The sequence below is a fragment of the Lepidochelys kempii genome, chromosome 10, assembly GCF_965140285.1.
Source record: "Lepidochelys kempii isolate rLepKem1 chromosome 10, rLepKem1.hap1, whole genome shotgun sequence".
NCBI classification, from domain to species: Eukaryota; Metazoa; Chordata; order Testudines; family Cheloniidae; genus Lepidochelys; species Lepidochelys kempii.
The window spans coordinates 60,921,547-60,940,646 of record NC_136389.1 but is presented as its reverse complement, the minus strand read 5'-3'; the positions used below and the strand labels follow the sequence as shown (position 1 = coordinate 60,940,646).

At 42.9% G+C, this 19,100-nt stretch overlaps 1 protein-coding gene across 1 annotated transcript in view; it reads left to right on the top strand.

The window, feature by feature from the left end:
- The window catches only part of UNC13C (unc-13 homolog C), a 433,277-nt gene that overhangs the window by 408,053 nt on the left and 6,124 nt on the right, over positions 1 to 19,100 (top strand). The gene's annotated exons all lie outside the window — the stretch shown is intronic.

Sequence of the window (19,100 nt, the reverse complement as noted above, 5' to 3'; positions counted from 1 at the left end):
ACAGTGCAGCACTCGTACTACACTGCCAGTCCTTTCTGTGGGACTATGAACCCCTGATTTCCACGCCTCTTGACAGAGAGATCTGTCAAGTGAACCATATGGATCTTATGGCTTATTAGTATAATCTTTTAGGATGATGGAATTTCCATCAAAAATAAATGTGTGGATAGGGCCAGCAGCAAGAGACGCAGTTGTCAGCATTTAACTCTGAAATTACCTGAAAACTTATTTCTAATTCTCCTAGACATTAATATCCATGTGTTGTCTGATCTTGTTGTCTTGTGTGTGAAAATCAGAAATTACACCTATGAGATTAGAATCTCCTATATAGCACACACAATGGCATTAAAAGTCCCTTCAAAAATATCAGAGACAATAAAAGCACACTTTAAGAGCTGTTTTGTTGAATCTTAGTTACAGAGAATTCTTCTGGAGGCTCAGAAGAATCAATAAATCCTTTATGAAGACTGCAGAAAATAGTCTCTTCTCCCTTTTCCCCCTACTCTCCCCCACAGTATCCATTCAAGTCAGGAGTAAGTTATCTGCGCCTATCATAAAACTCTTTGTCAGTTGTTGTGTAGCATCTTGTTCAGTTGTGGATCAGCTAGAGAAGAAAGATATTTATATATATTAAGGCAACAGTTCAGCTATAAGGCTGATAGAAAGAAAATCAGACAACTTCTCTGAAAATACACATCACAATCCCTCCTAATGCATGAATGCTGTATCCTCATATGCAGGGCTTTTAGTAAAGCAACTAAAGAGGGAATGCTCGTAAAGGTCATAATTTGCTGAACCGGAACTGATGCACTGAATAACTGAATTGAATTATAAATTTGACAGTGCATTGGAGATTAAAAAGTTGGAAAATTACAGGTGAATGATCATTACCAGTACATATTCTAGCCATACTGTCCCCCACACACATACATATCTACTGCATTCTGTGAAATTATACGTACTCCAATGGGGATAGTGTTGGAACTACTATAACTACCTGAATTGCTGAGTATCTGGGAAATGACAGAAAACACAAAATACGATACACCCATCTAACCAGGAATCTGGAGAGCTGGACAGTCATGGCTCTCAGACACACCTGCACATCTCTGAAGACAAAGACTGAGAGCAAAATTTGGTCCACAGAGTTGTTTATTTCAGTCTCAAAACTGAACTCCATCAAAATTTAATATTAGATCATAAATTAAGCACTCTCATACAGTTAAACTGAAATGTTTATTCAATACCACATCTTTGCACTTCCAAAAGGGGAAAAAAAATCATGAAACTGTAAGCTTGCTAAAGCCTGAGAGCACTGATTTGTATTTTAATTTGATTTGAAATTTTGGAGCCATGTCGTTGTGGTAATTCCTCCTGCCTACTGTTTTCCAATTATGCTCACACCCTAACTCTTTCAAACTGTTGTCTGTGTGCCCCTGGGAATGTTTGGTTTGGTTTTATTTAGGACAAACTCACAAACCCTTTACTCACACAAGTAGTTCCATTGAGGTAAATGAGACTACCCTTATGATTAAGAGTTTACAGGATGGACCAGAAGATTGTAAGCTTATGGGGCAGGGAATGTGTTTGTAAAGCACTGAGTAAATACACAGTGCTATTTAAACATTTTATAACCTAATGGAAGAGGGCAGGGGGATTCCAGAGGACTGGAAAAGGGCAAATATAGTGCCAATCTATAAAAAGGAGACTAAGGACCACTTGGGGATTTACAGCCCTGTGAGCTTAACTTCAGTACATGGAAAGATAATGGAACAAATAATTAAGCAATCAATTTGAAGACACCTAGAAGATAATAAGGTGATGAGTAACAGTCAGCATGGATTTGTCAAGAACAAATTAAATCAAACCAACCTAATAACTTCCTTTGACAAGGTAACAAGGCTTGTGGATTGGGAGGGGGGAAGTGGTAGGTGTGGTATATCTTGACTTTAGTAAGGCTTTTGATACTGTCTTGCATGACCTTCTCATAAACCAACTGGGGGAAATACAACCTAGATTGAGCTACTGTAAGGTGGGTGCATAATTGGTTGGAAAACTGTTCCCAAAGAGTAGTTATCAGTGGGTCAAAGTAAAGCTGCAAAGGCGTATCAAATGGGGCCCCGCAGGGATCAGTTCTGAGTCTGGTTTTGTTCAGTATCTTTATCAATGGTATAAATAATGGCATAGAGAGTACACTTACAAAGTTTGCCCATGATTCCAAGCTGGGAGGGGATTGCATGGTCTTAGCAGGTTAGGATTAAAATTCAAAATGGTCTGGAGAAACTGGAGAAATGAAGTAAACAGGATGAAATTCAATGAGGACAAATGCAAAGTACTCCATGTAGGAAGGAACAATCAGTTTGCAGACATACAAAATGAGGGCCTAGGAAGGAGTACTGCAAAACGGGATCTGGGGGGTCATAGTGGATCACAAGCTAAATATGAGTCAACAGTGTAACACTGTTGCAAAAAATTTAAAAAATAAATTAAAAAATAAATAAATAAGCAAACATCATTCTGGGATGTATTAGCAGGAGTGTTGTAAACAAGACATGAGAAGTAATTCTTCCACTCAACTCTGCACTGATTAGGCCTCAACTGGGGTATTGTGCCCAGGTCTGGGCACCACATTTCAGGAAATAGGTGGACAAATTGAATAAAGTCCAGAGAAGAGGAACAAAAATGGTTAAAGGTCTAGAAAATATGACCTACGAGGGAAGATAGATAGAAAAAAATTGGGTTTGTTTAGTCTGGAGAAGAGAAGACTGAGATGGGACATGATAATAATTTTCAAGTACATAAAAGGTTTTTACAAGGAGAATGGAGAAAAAATATTCTCGTTAACCTCTGAGGATTGGACAAGAAGCAATGGGCTTAAATTGCAGCAAGAGCAGTTTAGGTTGGACAGTAAGAAAAATTTCTTGTCGGGGTAGTTAAGCACTGGAATAAATTGCCTAGGGAGGTTGTAGAATCTCCATCATTGGAGATTTGTAAGACCAGGGTACGCAAACACCGGTCAGGGATGATCTAGATAATACTAGTCCTACCTTGAGTGGTGGGGACTGGACTAGATGACCTCTCAAGGTCCATTCCAGTCCTACATTTCTATGATTCTATAACATTCTTTCCTCAGTTACCCTCATGGAGCCCCAATGATTCAGTGCGGCTGTACAGGTAGCAAAGGACAGAATCTGGGTCTAGCTATTTCAGTTCAGTCTGGGAGTAGATGCTAAGCTGCAGATCAGTAAATAACTCCAGTTTAATAACACATTTCATCATGCAGCTAACTAATAGTTTCCTCCCTCAGGCCTCTTCATACAGGCAGGAGAAAATTAACTCCAAATAGAATTACTATGGAAATATGTGGCATCTACCTTTGTCTCTTTGCTCACTGCTATAGAGAGCTAACTGACTGACTAAGAAAGGTGATACATAAATCAAGATACACAGTTTAAGAAAAATTTCTGAACTTTCTTTCTCTCGGGCTCAGTCATACCCTTGACTCAGACAGGATTTTAACAAGTTCTGTGATTTCCTGTCATTCCATTGCAGCAAATTTACTGAGGTCATCTTTTTTAGACTGTAATGGGCATAGCATTTAAGTGGGAAGATGTGTGCCACTCCAGCTCTCATCTAGTCTCTCCTTAGCTCAATTTTTAGCTCTCAAAGGCGAGTGATGAATTATCAACTGAAGTAACTATTCATGGCGAGATTAACGCATGGACTGTGCTGTAATTGAAAGTCATTCACCTTGCCCCTACCTCCATGGCTTTCCCCTAAATGTAAGGAACACCTGCCACAGCTAAATATTGTGCTTCAGGCACTTTTCGCTCTAACTTCTGTAGTAGCTCTGCAGCCTTTTCATAACGGAGATAATAGAAAATTAAGTTCCCCCATCTGAATGTTCAGAGTAGCAATTGACAACAGTATAAAAACAAATATTAGTACTAATGATGCCAGAGTGAACTCCCATTAGTTCCAATTTGAATTAACTATTGCTTTTACTCTCATGAGACAGCTCAAGTCTATTAAGTATATTTGCTGGTACAGTGAATTGTAAATAAAACATTTTTAAATAGGTTTAAGTATGATGAACAAATGCCAAATTGTATCTTGTCATTGTTGATGGATGGACGGCCAGTGTGTACAAAGATGATTAATATCTTCCCATAGAAGGAAACCAGTATCTTGATTTTTGTAGGATGGTGAGAAATTGAGGGCAGGGATTTACCAGAGAGCATGCTTTCCCCATATATTTTAACTTTATTTTTCCGCATCCATGGTATAGATAAATTATGTAACCCAAGGCACAACGGTTTCATCTTTTTAGTAGTTTTCAAATAAGTCATTTGCAAGTTGATAAAACTATACAGACAGCCCAAGGAGGTTTGGCTGTAAAGAAGTCTATCATCTCATAAATAAGTTATTTGAAAACTCACTAAAGGACAGAATTGTTATTGTTGTGGTCCATGATGGTTAATCCAAGGGGCATTATTCCCCCGAGTTAGTACTGTACCAGTGACCTACAGGGCTGGCCCACAACATTTTGGCACCTGAGGCGGGGAGCTCAAATGACGCCCCCATTCCCCCTCACTTGGGCCAAAACTTTGAAAGGTCTCAATTCTGCCTTCTTCCTGTTCTACTCCTCTCATGGTACTGCTCTGCTACCTACCCCAATAAAGGAGAACTGACAACTTAAAATACTTTGTTCAAAAATTTTAAGTAACACTTAACTTTCAAACGCCTGAACAGCAAATGGAACTTTTCTTGTCTGCATAGTAAACACTGGCATTTTTATCTGTTTCAATAATCAAAGTGGTGCTTTCCGTGCCTTCTTGGTTGCAAAGATCTGCACTGTTTCCTGAAGGTCCACAGTCTGGGCCAGCTCATGCTCTACTGAGATGGTTCCAAGGCCGACCAGCCTTTCCTGTGTCATTGTGGAGCATAGATGTGTTTTTATTAACTCCAGTTTGGAAAAGCTGCGTTCTCCACTGGCAACTGTTACAGGAAGTGTTAGAAGTATGCGCAGAGCAACAAAAGCATTTGGAAAGAGGGTGGTCATCTTATTTGTGCACATATATTCCAGAACAGCCTTTGGAGTTGATCCTGCTGAAATGTATCTTGAAAGGGCTTTCAGTTCATCACCTAAATCACTTGCATCAATATCACGCATGTCATCATGTGTCAACACTGTCTCTAGTGCCCTGCATTGCTGTTGTAGGTCTTCAAGTACAGTGAGGAGTTTTGGAATATCATACAATGTCCCAAATATATTGCTGTGTTCCTTGAGTTGCATGAAACATTCAACTGATTGTATTGCACAATCTAGAACCTGGTTAAAAAATTCAACTTTGAATTGTTGTTTGGGGTTGCTTATGGGATTATCCAGTGCCTCGTAATCAAAATGTCGTCTTCTTTGTTGACTCTTGTATTCTTGAATGGGTGGGAAAATAGCTTCAGTGTGAAGTTCCTCTGCCAACTTCTGTGCACTCTTCAGAACGTTTTGAAATCCCTCATCTGACCGGTAAGACTGTAGGTATGACTTTGCTTTGTCCAGTTGTTCCATTGCTCCAGATATATCAAGGTCAACACCTTGGAGTTTCTTGCTTACAACATTTATTTCAAACAGTATGTCATGCCACAACACTAAGCCACACAGAAATTTTAAGTTATGTATATTTCTGGTGATTCCATTTCCCTCTGCCACTGTTCTCCCATGAACAGTTCCTGTCATAGCATTATCCTCCATAATGGCAACTATGGCATCATCTATCTTCCCAATTTGGTGTTTGACAGGCTTTATCACCTCCACTCAACTTTCCCATCGTGTGGCACTCAGTGGTTTCAGTGTCAGATGTTCCCAGTGTTCCCAGATGTTGCTTCAAAATTTGCCATCGATGAGTTGATGCAGAAAAAAAATACACTGATGCTTTGGATTACATTAAAAAATTCAGCACACTCACTAGAAGCTGATGCTGCATTGCTGACCACCAAGTTCAATGAATGAGAACTGCATGAGACAAACAAAGCTCGAGCTTTAACTCTTGGATCTATGGCTGCACTCCTCTGTTCTTTTCTCTCATGTTGGCACCATTATCGTAGCCCTGGTCTCTTACGTCAGCTATCGCAATTCCCATATCTTCCAGCTTTTTAAGAAGCACATTTGTCATACCAGCTCCTGTAGTATCATCACTGTCAATAAATTCTAGAAAATGCTCTCTGACAGTCACCATTGCAGGGACATTTTCACTGGGTTCTGTTGTTGTTACAAAACGCACCATTAAAGTCATTTGTTCCGTATGGCTGATGTCAGGTGTGCAGTCCAGAATAACAGAGTAATATTTTGCTGACTTCAGATCTGCCACAATCTCCTGTTTGACTTTTGTTGCCAGTAACTGTATGATCTCATTTTGAATTGTTTTTCCAAGGTAGTGGTGTGTGTACATTTCTTGGGTGGTGACTCTTCTTAGATGCTCCTGGAGTACAGCATCAAACTTAGCCATCAGCTCCACAATTTTAAGGAAGTTTCCATTGTTTGGCACATAAAGCTGATCTGAAGTGCCACGCAGTGCTAGGTTTTGGGTTGCAAGCATTCTCACAATGACAATGAGCCTTTTCAGAACATTTTGCCAGTAAAGAGACTCTGATGCAATCTTCTCTTGATGCTGATCATCTATGGTGGCCTTTAACCTTAGTCTCATCTCAAGTTCTTTCCACCTATGGAATGCTCTCTGATGATTTGCTGCCTTCTCATGGCATGTCAGATTTCTAGCCAGATTTTTCCAGGCCTTTGTTCCTGTCGACCCAATGTGGCTAGAATAGGGGTGGGCAAACTTTTTGGCCTGAGGGCCGCATCAGGTTTTGGAAATTGTATGGAGGGCCAGTTGGGGGGTGGGGGGTCATGGCCCGGCCCCAACTTCCTATCGGCCCCCCCGGGACCCCTGCCCCATTGACACCACCCCACTCCGTGTCCCCTGACTGCCCCCAGAACCCCTGCCCCTGACTGCCCCCTGCTGCCCCATCCAACCCTCCCTCCTTCCTGACTGACTCACTGGGACCCCTGCCCCCATTCAACCCTCCTGTTCCTACCCCAACCCCTATCCACACCCCTGCCCTCTGACCACCACCCCAAACTCCCACCCCTTCCCGCTTCCTGCCTCCTTACTGCACTGCCTGGAGCACCGGTGGCTGGCAACACTACAGCCGCGCCACCTGCCTGGAGCCGGGCCACGTCGCCGCCACCGCACAGCACTGAACACCAGGTCAGGCTGGGTTCTGCAGCTGCGCTGCCCCAGGAGCTCACAACTCTGCCACCCAGAGCATTGCGCCGGCGACGGAGCACACTGAGGCTGCGAGGGAGGGGCAACAGCAGGGGAGGGGCCAGAGCTGAGCCCCCCGGGGCAGGAGCTCAGGGGCTGGGCAGGAGTGTCCCGCGGGCCGGATGTGGCCCGCAGGCCATAGTTTGCTCACCTCTGGGATAGACTATTAGACTGGAAGAGTTTGCAACAAAAACAGTAGGCAGCATTCTGGGTTTTTGAGTACATAAGCACGGCCTCTCCACTGTGTCACCATTGGGGATTTCACACCAGTAATGTGTTGGATGGAAACTTCTATTTTCATTGTCTTTGGGGAACATGAAGTTTTTCACTTGCTGTGGCCCATGCAGGACAAGGAGGTCCCTCAGGCTACTGTTCAAGTGGGTCCACAGTCCTGGATCATCTAGACTTAAGGAACTAAACTCAGCAGCAGCTGTTTCTTGCGCCTCCACCACTCTTCTCTGATCTACACTTTTCTTCAGGAGCGTGCATGGTTACATCCATTTGAGATGGAGATATGGATGCTGCAGTAGCTGCCAGGTCACCTGCACTCTGACTAACTGGAAGATCAGGCATCTCTTCACCACTCACATCCTCACTGGGGCCGGAAGGCTCACTGTGAACATGTGTGTCTAGGTATCTCAGGAGAGCTCCTTCCTGCTTAGATATAAAAGCTTCCTTTGCTTTCTTTCTTTTTCCGACTGCTGTCCCAGAGGGGCATTTTCTTCTTTCACTCATGACTGCTGTTCTGTGCCAGCTATATTGACTCTCAACACTCAACTGAAGGGGACAAATAAGCAGGCTGGTAGCAGGGCCTGAGCAAGGGAAGATGTCAGCGTCTTAAGGGCCTAACCGGCTCCTACTACTTCCATTGACTGCCTGTTCTCCTCAAGTGGGTTCAGGGAAGCAGCAGGAAACAGGAAGCTCCCTGAGAAGCTGGTGTTAGTCAGTCAGGCTCCTGGGGGTGCTAGAGAGGTACATAAGAAGCTCCTTCTCCTCTCTCTCCTTGCAACTCCTGCTGCTTTCTGTTATTCCCTCTCACCTTTTCTCCTGCCTGCCTGTTATGTCTCTTGTGCCCTCCTTCCTCCAGCACAGCACTCCACCATCTCTGTGCATCTAGAACAGAGAGAATACATATGCACCAGCAGCAGAAAATTTTCTACACTCTGGGTCCTAGTGGTGCCCCCCCCTACCCCCACAGTCTGGCACCTGAGGCGGCCGCCTCAGTTCGCCTCATGGTAAGGCCAGCCCTAGTGACCTGGCACGGCCAGCCCTAGTGACCTGGCACAGTGTTAGGCGGCAATATGCTGTCAAAAGTTGCTTTCATTTGAATGAGATGTAAAACCAAGGACCATTTAGTGTTAGTCTTGTAGCAGCTGCTATGCTTTCAAGAATTTCAAAAATGTTTAAAGTTCTGGCAGACCACTCTGGATCTGTATTTGCTGACAGTATTTGTAAAATGAAATGATAGGTACTGTTGGTTTAAAGGATGCAGTGCACAATGTGTGTGTGTGTGAAAATATTTCTACTGCTTTGAGGCTTTACTTATTACACGTGTTATTTGATACGACATATCTAAAGTAAGAGTCATATCAAGGCAACTCAATATAAGGCTATTTAAGCACTCCTTGCACAACCTAATTTCTCTGTGAATTCAGCTGATTCCAGTGGGACTTTATGGAGTAACTGTCAAAGGCAGGGGAGGGCAAACTACAGCCCGCCAGCCATTTTAAGCCAGCCCTCGAGCTCCTGCTGGGGAGTGGGGTCTGGGGCTTGTTCCATTCTGGTGTTCCAGCTGGGGCGCAGGGTCGGGGGCCATTCCACGCGGTTCCTGGAAGCCGTGGCATGGCCCCCCCTCCAGCTCCTATGTGCTCCAATGGCCCCCTCCGGTGCTCCATTGGGAGCTGCAGGGGTTGTGCCCGTTGGCAGGGTAGCGTGCAGAGCCGCCTGGCCACGCCTTCACATAGGAGCTGGAGAAGGGACATGCCACAGCTTCCAGGAGCCGCTTGAGGTAAACGCCACCTGGAACCTGCACCCCTGGGCCCCTGCCCCAGCCCTGATCCCCCTCCTGCCCTCCAAACCCCTTGATCCCAGCCAGGAGCACCCTCCTACACCCCAAACCCCTCATCCCCAGCTCCACCCCAGAGCCTGCACCCCCAGCCACAGCCTGCACCCCTTCCCGCACCCCAACCCCCTTCTCCAGCCCTGATCCCCCTCCCACACCCTGAACTCCTCATTTCTGGCCCCACCCCGGAGCCCGCACCCCAACCCCAATTTTGTGAGCATTCATAGCCCAATACAATTTCTATTCCCAGATGTGGCCCTTGAGCCAAAAAGTTTGCCCATCCCTCGTCTATGGCCCTTAAACAGTTGTCTACCAAATGAGTGGTGAACCATAAAGATTCTGAGAGGCCATACTTGTACTAAGGAATGGGCGGATGTTTGCTTTCTCAACTAACTTTCCTCTGCATTCTGTCATATGCATAACCCAAGAACTGAAATAGTTTGGATATGTAAGTCTAGATTAACCCCAAATTCTACTCTTGGTTATGCCAAAGTCAGAGAAACTCCATTGACCTGGAATTAGCTCTGAAGTGACTCTGATTTACAACTGTATAACCGAATGTAGAATTTGGCCCTGGAGCTTCAGAGGAAGGAGATTAAAAAAAAGCAGAATATATTGGGGAAAGGTGATGGGAGGAAAAGCCCTTCCTGATACTGCCATTGGCCAGGTGAAACCCTGAAGCACAAGTTTTTGTAACATTGGTCATGAACTGTGTCAGGGTTCCCTCCCCACTCTGAACTCTAGGGTAAAGATGTGGGGACCTGCTTGAAAGACCCCCTAAGCTTATTTCTACCACCTTAGGTTAAAACTTCCCCAAAGCACAAACTCTTTGCCCTTGGATTAGGTAAACGCTGCCACCACCAACTGATTTAACAAACAATCAGGGAAAGGACCACTTGAAGTTCCTATTTCCCTAAAATATCCCCCTAAGCCCTTAAACCCCCTTTCCTGGGGAGGCTTGAGAATAAACAAGATGAGCACAAACCAGCCTTGGATTTTTAAGACCCAAAAAACCCAATCAGATTCTTAAAAAACAGAACTTCATTAGAAGAACAAAAAAAGATAAGAGAACAATTCTGTAAGATCAGAATGGAAGATAATCTTACAGGCAGTCAGATTCAAAACAGAGAGAATCCCTCTAGGCAAAACCTTAAGTTACAGAAAGACACAAAAACAGGAATACACATTTCCTCCAGCACAGCGAATTTCACAAGCCAAAACAAAGAAAACCTAATGCATTTTCTAGCTAGATTCCTTACTAACTTTACAGGAGTTGGAGGGCTTGCATCCTTGATCTGTTCCCAGCGAAGGTATCACACAGACAGACAAAAGCCTTTTCCCCCCCCTCCAGATTTGAAAGTATCTTGTCCCCTCATTGGTTATTTTGGGTCAGGTGCCAGCCAGGTTACCTGAGCTTCTTAACCCTTTACAGGTAACAGGATGTTGCCTCTGGCCAGGAGGGATTTTATAGCACTGTATACAGAAAGGTGGTTACCCTTCCCTTTATATTTATGACACACTGGAAGTGAGGCCTAGGGCTGCTGAGCCCTGCACCCACTACTATCATACGAAACCCCATCATACAATCCCACTTGTACCTCTGTCCTGCTCTCTCTCTCTTAAAACTAAGTGTTTGGCCCCCACTACTCCTACTGGGACACTACCAGAACTTCCCCTCTCTGATGGTTAGAAGTCTTCTAATTTCCAGTCTCAATTTCTTCATGGCCAGTTTTATCCATTTGTTCTTGTCCCAACTTTGTCCTTTAGCTTACATAACTCTTCACCCTCCCTGGTACTTACCCCCTCCCAATGTATTTACAGAGAACAATAATATCCCCTCTCAGCCTTCTTTTTGTTACACTAAACAAGTCAAGCTCTTCCAGTCTCCTCTCTTAAAATAGGCCCTTGCTCCCCTGGTCACCCTAGTAGGTCTTCTTTGTATCTGTTCCAGTTTGAATTCATCTTTCTTGATCATCAGTGACCCGAATTATACACAGCATTCCAAATATGGGCTTACCAGTGTCTTGTACAATGGTGTTAATACTTCTCTCTTTCTACTGGAAATGCCTCATTTGATACATCCTTGAATCACATTTGCCTTGTTCACAGACACATCCCATTGGTGGCTCACAGTCATCCTGTGACTGACCCACATGCTCAGAGGTTTCATCTCCTCTGTCACTTCCAGTGGATGAGCCCCCAGCTTTAAGCTGATGTTCTTATTCTTAGCCCTTAAGACCATGCACTTCGTATTACTGGATTTTATCTATAGTGCTTAGCTTTCCCAATCTTGGAAAGCACCAATTACCATTGGTGTAATCAGCTGTCAGCTTGTTTGCTTGCTCCCCTCACAGTCCCACATGGCCTGTTTCAGACACATAAGTGTGTACAAATTAAACAGACCTAAACTGATCTGACACTGTAGATTTAATCCATGTGACATGTGATGCACTCGTGACTAGACTCCTGGACCGACTGACTACAATAGTGTTGAGAGTTTCCTTCACACCTGCCTTCGCAAAAGGATTTAACGTACAGTGTGTGCTGTTAGGGAATATTCAGTCCCACTCATACCACTGTGTCACCTGGATAATGGGCTCTCTAGATAGCAGTGAGCTCAGTCCCCCGAAGGTGCATCATCTATGCAGCCAGTGACCCCTGCAGCTGGTGATAACACTATGGAGAAGTTGGACCCAAGAGGCCTCTTATAAACCTATTTATTAATGGATCAAGCTGGTGCTTATGATCACATTAGCTTTCTCTGTTACATCTAACCACATTACATAACATATCCTGAACTGACTTGAGATCACCATTTCAATGAACATTATTACAGCCTGGGCTTAGTTCTGCATGAAGTGCATATATGCACGGCCACTACCGGCCCACGCTCACTACAGTGGAATGACCAGAGCACAGCCGGCACCTCTTTAGAAATATTTTCTTTCCTTCGTGTCATTCTCGTTAAAACAAAATGACCAAAAAATAAAGTTAGACATAATATCTATTTCAATTACATTTAAGGCAATAGCACTTCACTTGAAAATCCCCTAGTACTTCCAGCAGTGATACTGTACTAAATTGTGATCTGAAAGGTTTGTTGTGCAGATGAGCACCAAAAAACAGGAAGCAGCCTATTCACAGCCTAACTGATGTACAGCCAAAACAACAGATTTCTAGCACAGCATGTAATGTATTTATTTATACAAATCAATGCCTTCAAATACCCATCTCCATTCATTTACCATTTATTTTAATAAAAAGTCATTTCATTTACTCATACATAGGATCAAAAGTTTATCCAAACACCTCTGCTCTGAAACAACAACATGTGTTATCAGTATCCATATTCCCCATATACATATTTAAGTGCATTCATAATTTTTGTTTTCCGTTGAACAGTCTGTTCTGATTTCCATTTAAAGAGAGCATCAGTTCCACAACTCTACCCAATGCCTGTATTCTACACTTAACATTAAAAATAATTTAAAGGAACTTTTAAAAACTGTAGGGATTTGTTCCCCCAACAATCAATAAACAGGAGATTTACATGGCTAATTTTCATTAGTGTTAATGGGAACTGATTGGCACCATAAATCCTCTGCATATTAAAGGGGGGAAATTGACTTCATCTTAGTGTCCATTATTATTTCTCTTAATTGGACCTACCTAAGTGCATGCGTCTACTCTCACTAAAATAAATGGAGTTCTGGCCTAAGACTGTAGAATGGCCCAAGCATGGTGTCACTGTTCCAGAGTGAGCTATCACACGAGGGGGTACACTTGAGAGACACTGAAAGGAGTCTAAATGTCAGCTCACCCTATAACAACGACATATGGCAAATTGGTTCACATAGCAGTTTCCTTCCAGATCTCTGGCTACCTTTAAGTTGAGATGATTCTTTCACAAAGTTAGCATTGCCTTTTAATTGACGTAATTACAGAATCCTTAAGAGGCTTGTATTAAAAGATCTTCCTTTATTAATACCAGATGTAATAAACTAGAACATGACTGAGGTTTGATGTGATGGTTATGACTAATCAAAGATACAATAATTATTGTGGTCTTAAGCTCTCCACTAATATCACAGCTGGCCACAGACAGCTCTAACCCATGCATCTGAATTTTTAACATTGACTCTTTTATAGGAAGAAGAAACTGTACAATTTGCTATTTGGGACCCTCCATTCCTTTTGCTTGCTCCCTGCTCAGATGCCCATTCTGCCCCCCCATCAGTAAATGAGACTGATTTGCATGTTATAATCCTGATGAAAGGCTAGTGCATTTGTATGTGTGAAAGGAAGCAGCTTCAGTCTGTATGTTTCTCTCATTTAAATTGCAAACCATTATAGTTACATGTCACATGTGCATGACAGCAGAACAGGGCCCTAAGTTGGATATTTGTTACTATACTGATTTTAGTAGGGAACTGTCAAGCATACATAGATGCGGGAAAAGAGGGTTTTTTTCCCTGATCAGAGGAGGGCCTAATCCAAACTCTACTCAAGTCAATGAAAAGGCTCCCACGGGCTTTGGATCAGGTTCAGATACTATGCGATTTAGACTGTGCATACTGGACAATTCTACATGGAAAAGTATATAGTCAAACAAAGTTAAAATGACATGTTATATTTATGCATCAACTTTTATTCCCCCACAGGATCCCAAACTGTTTTGCAAACTATAGAAACACAAACACATAGGAATCCTGTCCACACTACTTTAAATGCAGCCACTTCAGGGGAAGAACACATTTGTTGTTTAAACAGGACATAGCAACAATATGCAAACAGTTCATTCAAGACAGTAAATTAAGAATACTGCATCCAACTGAAAGCAGAAGAGGGATTCAGGTAGTCAAAACAAACATACAATTATCTAAATTAGAATTTGGCAAGGATACTAGAGCTAACATTTCCATTCCTTTGAAAAGTACTAAGAGAATCTTAAGAACATAAGAACCACCATACTGGGTCAGACCGAAGGTCCATCTAGCCCAGTAGCCTGTCTTCCAACAGTGGCCATTGCCAGGTGCCCCAGAGAGAATGAACAGAACCAGGTAATCATCAAGTGATCCACCCTGTGTCACTCATTCCCAGCTTCTAGTGAACAGAGGCTAGGGACACCATCCCTGTCCATCCTGGCTAACAGCCATTGATGGATCTATCCTCCATGAATTTATCTAGTTCTTTTTTTAACCCTGTTATAGTCTTGGTTTCACAACATCCTCTGGCAAAGAGTTCCACAGGTTGACTGTGCATTGCATGAAGAAATATTTCCTGTAGTTTGTTTTAAACCTGCTGCCTATTAATTTCGTTTGGTGACCTCTAGTTTGTGTGTTAGTTGAATGACAGGGGGTTTTTTTGGACTGTGTCTTGTTTTAAACCTTTCCTTTATAAGATTCTCTGGAAAAACCTTTTCTAGAATACGAAGCATTGCACACAACAAAACTGAAAAAAGGAAATTGCAAGATACATAATAATTACAAAATATTCAGTCCCCATAGTTAAAATGTGCAAACATCAGGGCCTAAAATGTATGTTTCACCTAAGAGATTAAGGCCAGGTTCCCACTACCAACTTTTGTCATGGGTGTGATGAGGTGTGACTTGACTGAAATAGCTATGCTGGCAAAAACCCCTACTGTAGACACAATTATACCAACAAAATTGTGCTTTTGATGGCATAGGTGATTTTACTTGTAGGGGCTGGGCTTAAATAAACAAGGCCAACAAAAGCACAGATTTGCTGGCATCAGCTGCCTCTACACTAGGATTGGACAGTATAACAGCACAACTATACTGGCAAAACACGACTAAAGTAGACCTTGACCTAAGTTTCTGACAGCACAGCACTCCATAACGTTCTGCCAGGGCACTGGTTCAGCAATGACTCACAGGAGAGGGTGCCACCTGAATCACCAAGATCACGTCATGCAATACCCTAGATTTTTCTTCTGCAGGAAGAAGAAAGCTCTGCCATTTAAATACTGACCAGAATCAACCCTGTTTGGTGGTAGGACACTGAACAAGATGACTGCTCAATGAAGTAGGGCTGCAGTCAAAGAGTTTATTCTTTTGTTTCAAATATTACCTAGTTTTTTAAAAAATAAACTAACTTCCAAACGACACAAGCTCCCAGAATCAAAAGGTTTCATCTGTTCCAATGCTGATTTACTTACAAGTTAATAATAACTCAAAAATGGCAATTTATTCCAGAAAAGATGAGAAAATTCAAGTGAGAGGCCTGCAAACAGTAATAAGCTATGCAGACAGACAGTTCCTCATACTAATACCACACTTTTGAGGAATACTTGTAAAGACTGTGATATTTAGTAGCCTGTGTTTTAAAATACTTCTGAACATCTCTCTGTGAAAAATGCACTAATTAGCGACAGCAGGGATAAAATTAAAGGTACAAAATCCCCTCCATATATATAGCAACAGAACCACATTATCCATTTGGTTTAGGCCCCAAACTATTTTCAACTGGCCAGTAAAGACACGGCATGAAATTGTTCATGTACAACTACTCAATAAACCCATAAATTTAACAAGAAAAAAGTGTGAAGACTGCAGCAGCACAGGAGCTAGCAAACAGAGCTGTAAACAGGGGAGTTTGAGTGGGAGTTCTGTTGGAGGAGAAGGTATTTGTGTTTGTTTGGCTTTGTATTGGTAGTATTTGTATGTGTAGAGGCTTGTAGGGGCTTTGTGCTGGGAGAGAAGCTGAGCCCTGATTAGGGGGCGGGGCTTCACTGACTAGGGGTCCTATAAAGGTAGCAGCCAGTCAGTCAGGCAGCAGCACAGACAGCTGCAGCGGCACAGGAGCTAGCAAACAGAGCTGTAAACAGGGGAGTTTGAGTGGGAGTTTGAAAGCGGAGTTTGTCTTGTGGTGCTTGTGTGGGGTTTGGTTTTGCTGTGGGTGGTGGTGTTTTGGTGTGGTTTGTGTTTCCCAGATTAACAGGATTTAGGTGGGAAGGCTATGACAGATTCAGAGGTGGCAGTGGGAGTGACCCATGTAGCAGATGACACAATGAAGATGACTGGATGTGGAAGCTGTGGTATGTACATGATCCTGGAGGGGGCACCTGGTAAGAGTTTTGTCTGCATGAAATGCCGTCTGATAGAGCTGATGGAGGAAAAGATCAGAGGTTTGGAGATGCAGGTGGAAAGTCTGGTAGAGTTTAGGAAGGGGTTTGAGCAGATTATGGAGCAAAGACATGAGGTATCTGAAGGGAAAAGCTCAGACTTGCAGATGGAAGCAGGACTAGGGAATTTTGAGGGGAGACTGGGTGAGGAAAGTGGTCAGTGGAAGCATGTGACTAAAAGAACTAGGCAGAGGAAAAGACGGGCTAGTGAAGGAGAAATAGAGCTTCAGAATAGGTTTGCAGAGTTGGAAAATGAAGAAGGGGCTCAGCAGGTAGTCACTGAAGGTGACAGGGCAAGGAAGAAGAGAAGAGCGGTTAGTCCTATAGGAAAAGGGGAAGAGTTAATGGAGATTACACCAAATATGAGCCCCAGGAGGATACAGGATGGGTTAAAAAGGATTACAAGGGAGAATGGGAATGGAAAAAACTTGCAGCCAGAGGGAACAGGGGATAGACTGGAGAATAGCACCGTCACTAGGAAAAGGCAGGTCTATGTGATTGGGGACTCTTTATTGAGAAGAATAGATAGGCCTGTAACCAGAGCTGATCCAGAAAATAGGAGGGTGTGCTGTCTTCCAGGTGCTAAGATACGGGATGTAGACCTGAGGTTAAAAAGGATTCTAAAGGGAGCGGGAAAGAATCCCCTAATTATCCTTCATGTGGGAACAAATGATACGGCTAGATTCTCACTGGAAAGTATTAAGGGAGACTATGTTAGGCTGGGGAGGACGCTTAAGGAAATTGAGGCTCAGGTGATCTTTAGTGGGATTTTGCCTGTTCCTAGAGAAGGGCAACAAAGGTGTGACAAGATTATGACTATCAATAGATGGCTTAGGCAGTGGTGCTATAAGGAGGGCTTTGGGATGTATGGCCATTGGGAGGCATTCATGGATAGAGGACAGTTCTCTCGGGATGGACTTCATCTGAGTAGGGAAGGAAATAGACTTCTAGGATGGAGGCTGGCACAACTGATTAAGAGAGCTTTAAACTAGGAATTTGGGGGAGATGGTTGGGAGATGTCCAGGTAATCTCCACGCCAGAATTTAGCATAGAGTGGAAAGAAAATGAAGTAAGAGTGGATACAGCTGTAGGTAGGAGGAAGGGCAGTGTAGATACAAGTCTAATAGGTTATACTGGTAGTAAAATAACCGTGCCTAATAGGGTACAGAATGTGAGTGAGGCCAAACAGCAAAAATTAAGATGTTTGTACACTAATGCAAGGAGCCTAGGTAACAAAATGGAGGAACTAGAGTTACTGGTGCAGGAAGTGAAACCAGATATTATAGGTATAACAGAGACCTGGTGGAATAGTAGTCATGACTGGGCTACAGGTATTGAAGGGTATGTGCTGTTTAGGAAAGACCGAAATAAAGGTAAAGGTGGTGGAGTAGCACTGTATATCAATGATGAGATAGAATGTAAAGAAATAAGAAGCGATGAAATGGATATGACTGAGTCTGTCTGGGCAATAATTAAATTGGGGAAGAAAACTATTAGAGCCTCCCCTAGGATAGTGCTTGGGGTGTGCTATAGACCACCGGGATCTAATTTGGATATGGATAGAGCCCTTTTTAATGTTTTTAATAAAGTAAATACTAATGGAAACTGTGTGATCATGGGAGACTTTAACTTCCCAGATATAGACTGGAGGATGAGTGCTAGTAATAATAATAGGGCTCAGATTTTCCTAGATGCGATAGCTGATGGATTCCTTCAACAAGTAGTTGCTGAACCGACTAGAGGGGATGCCATTTTAGATCTGGTCTTGGCGAGTAATGAGGATCTCATAGAGGAAATGGTTGTAGGGGATAATCTTGGCTCAAGTGATCATGAGCTAATTCAGTTCAAACTGAATGGAAGGATTAACAAAAATAAATCTGCAACTAGGGTTTTTGATTTCAAAAGGGCTGACTTTCAAAAATTAAGGAAATTAGTTAGGGAAGTGGATTGGACTGAAGAATTTATGGGTTTAAAGGTAGAGGAGGCCTGGGATTATTTTAAATTAAAGCTGCAGAAGCTATCGGAAGCCTGCATCCCAAGAAAGGGGAAAAAATTCATAGGCAGGAGTTGTAGACCAAGCTGGATGAGCAAGCATCTTAGAGAGGTAATTAAGAAAAAGCAGAAAGCATATAGGGAGTGGAAGAAGGGAGGGATCAGTAAGGAAAGCTACCTTATTGAGGTCAGAATATGTAGGGATAAAGTGAGACAGGCTAAAAGTCAAGTAGAGTTGGACCTTGCAAAGGGAATTAAAACCAATAGTAAAAGGTTCTATAGTCATATAAATAGGAAAAAAACAAAGAAAGAAGAAGTGGGACCGCTAAAAACTGAGGATGGAGTGGAGGTCAAGGATAATCTAGGCATGGCCCAATATCTAAACAAATACTTTGCCTCAGTCTTTAATAAGACTAAAGAGGATCTTAGGGATAATGGTAGCATGATAAATGGGAATGAGGATATGGAGGTAGACATCACCATATCTGAGGTAGAAGCGAAACTCAAACAGCTTAATGGGGCTAAATCGGGGGGCCCAGATAATCTTCATCCAAGAATATTAAAAGAATTGGCACAAGAA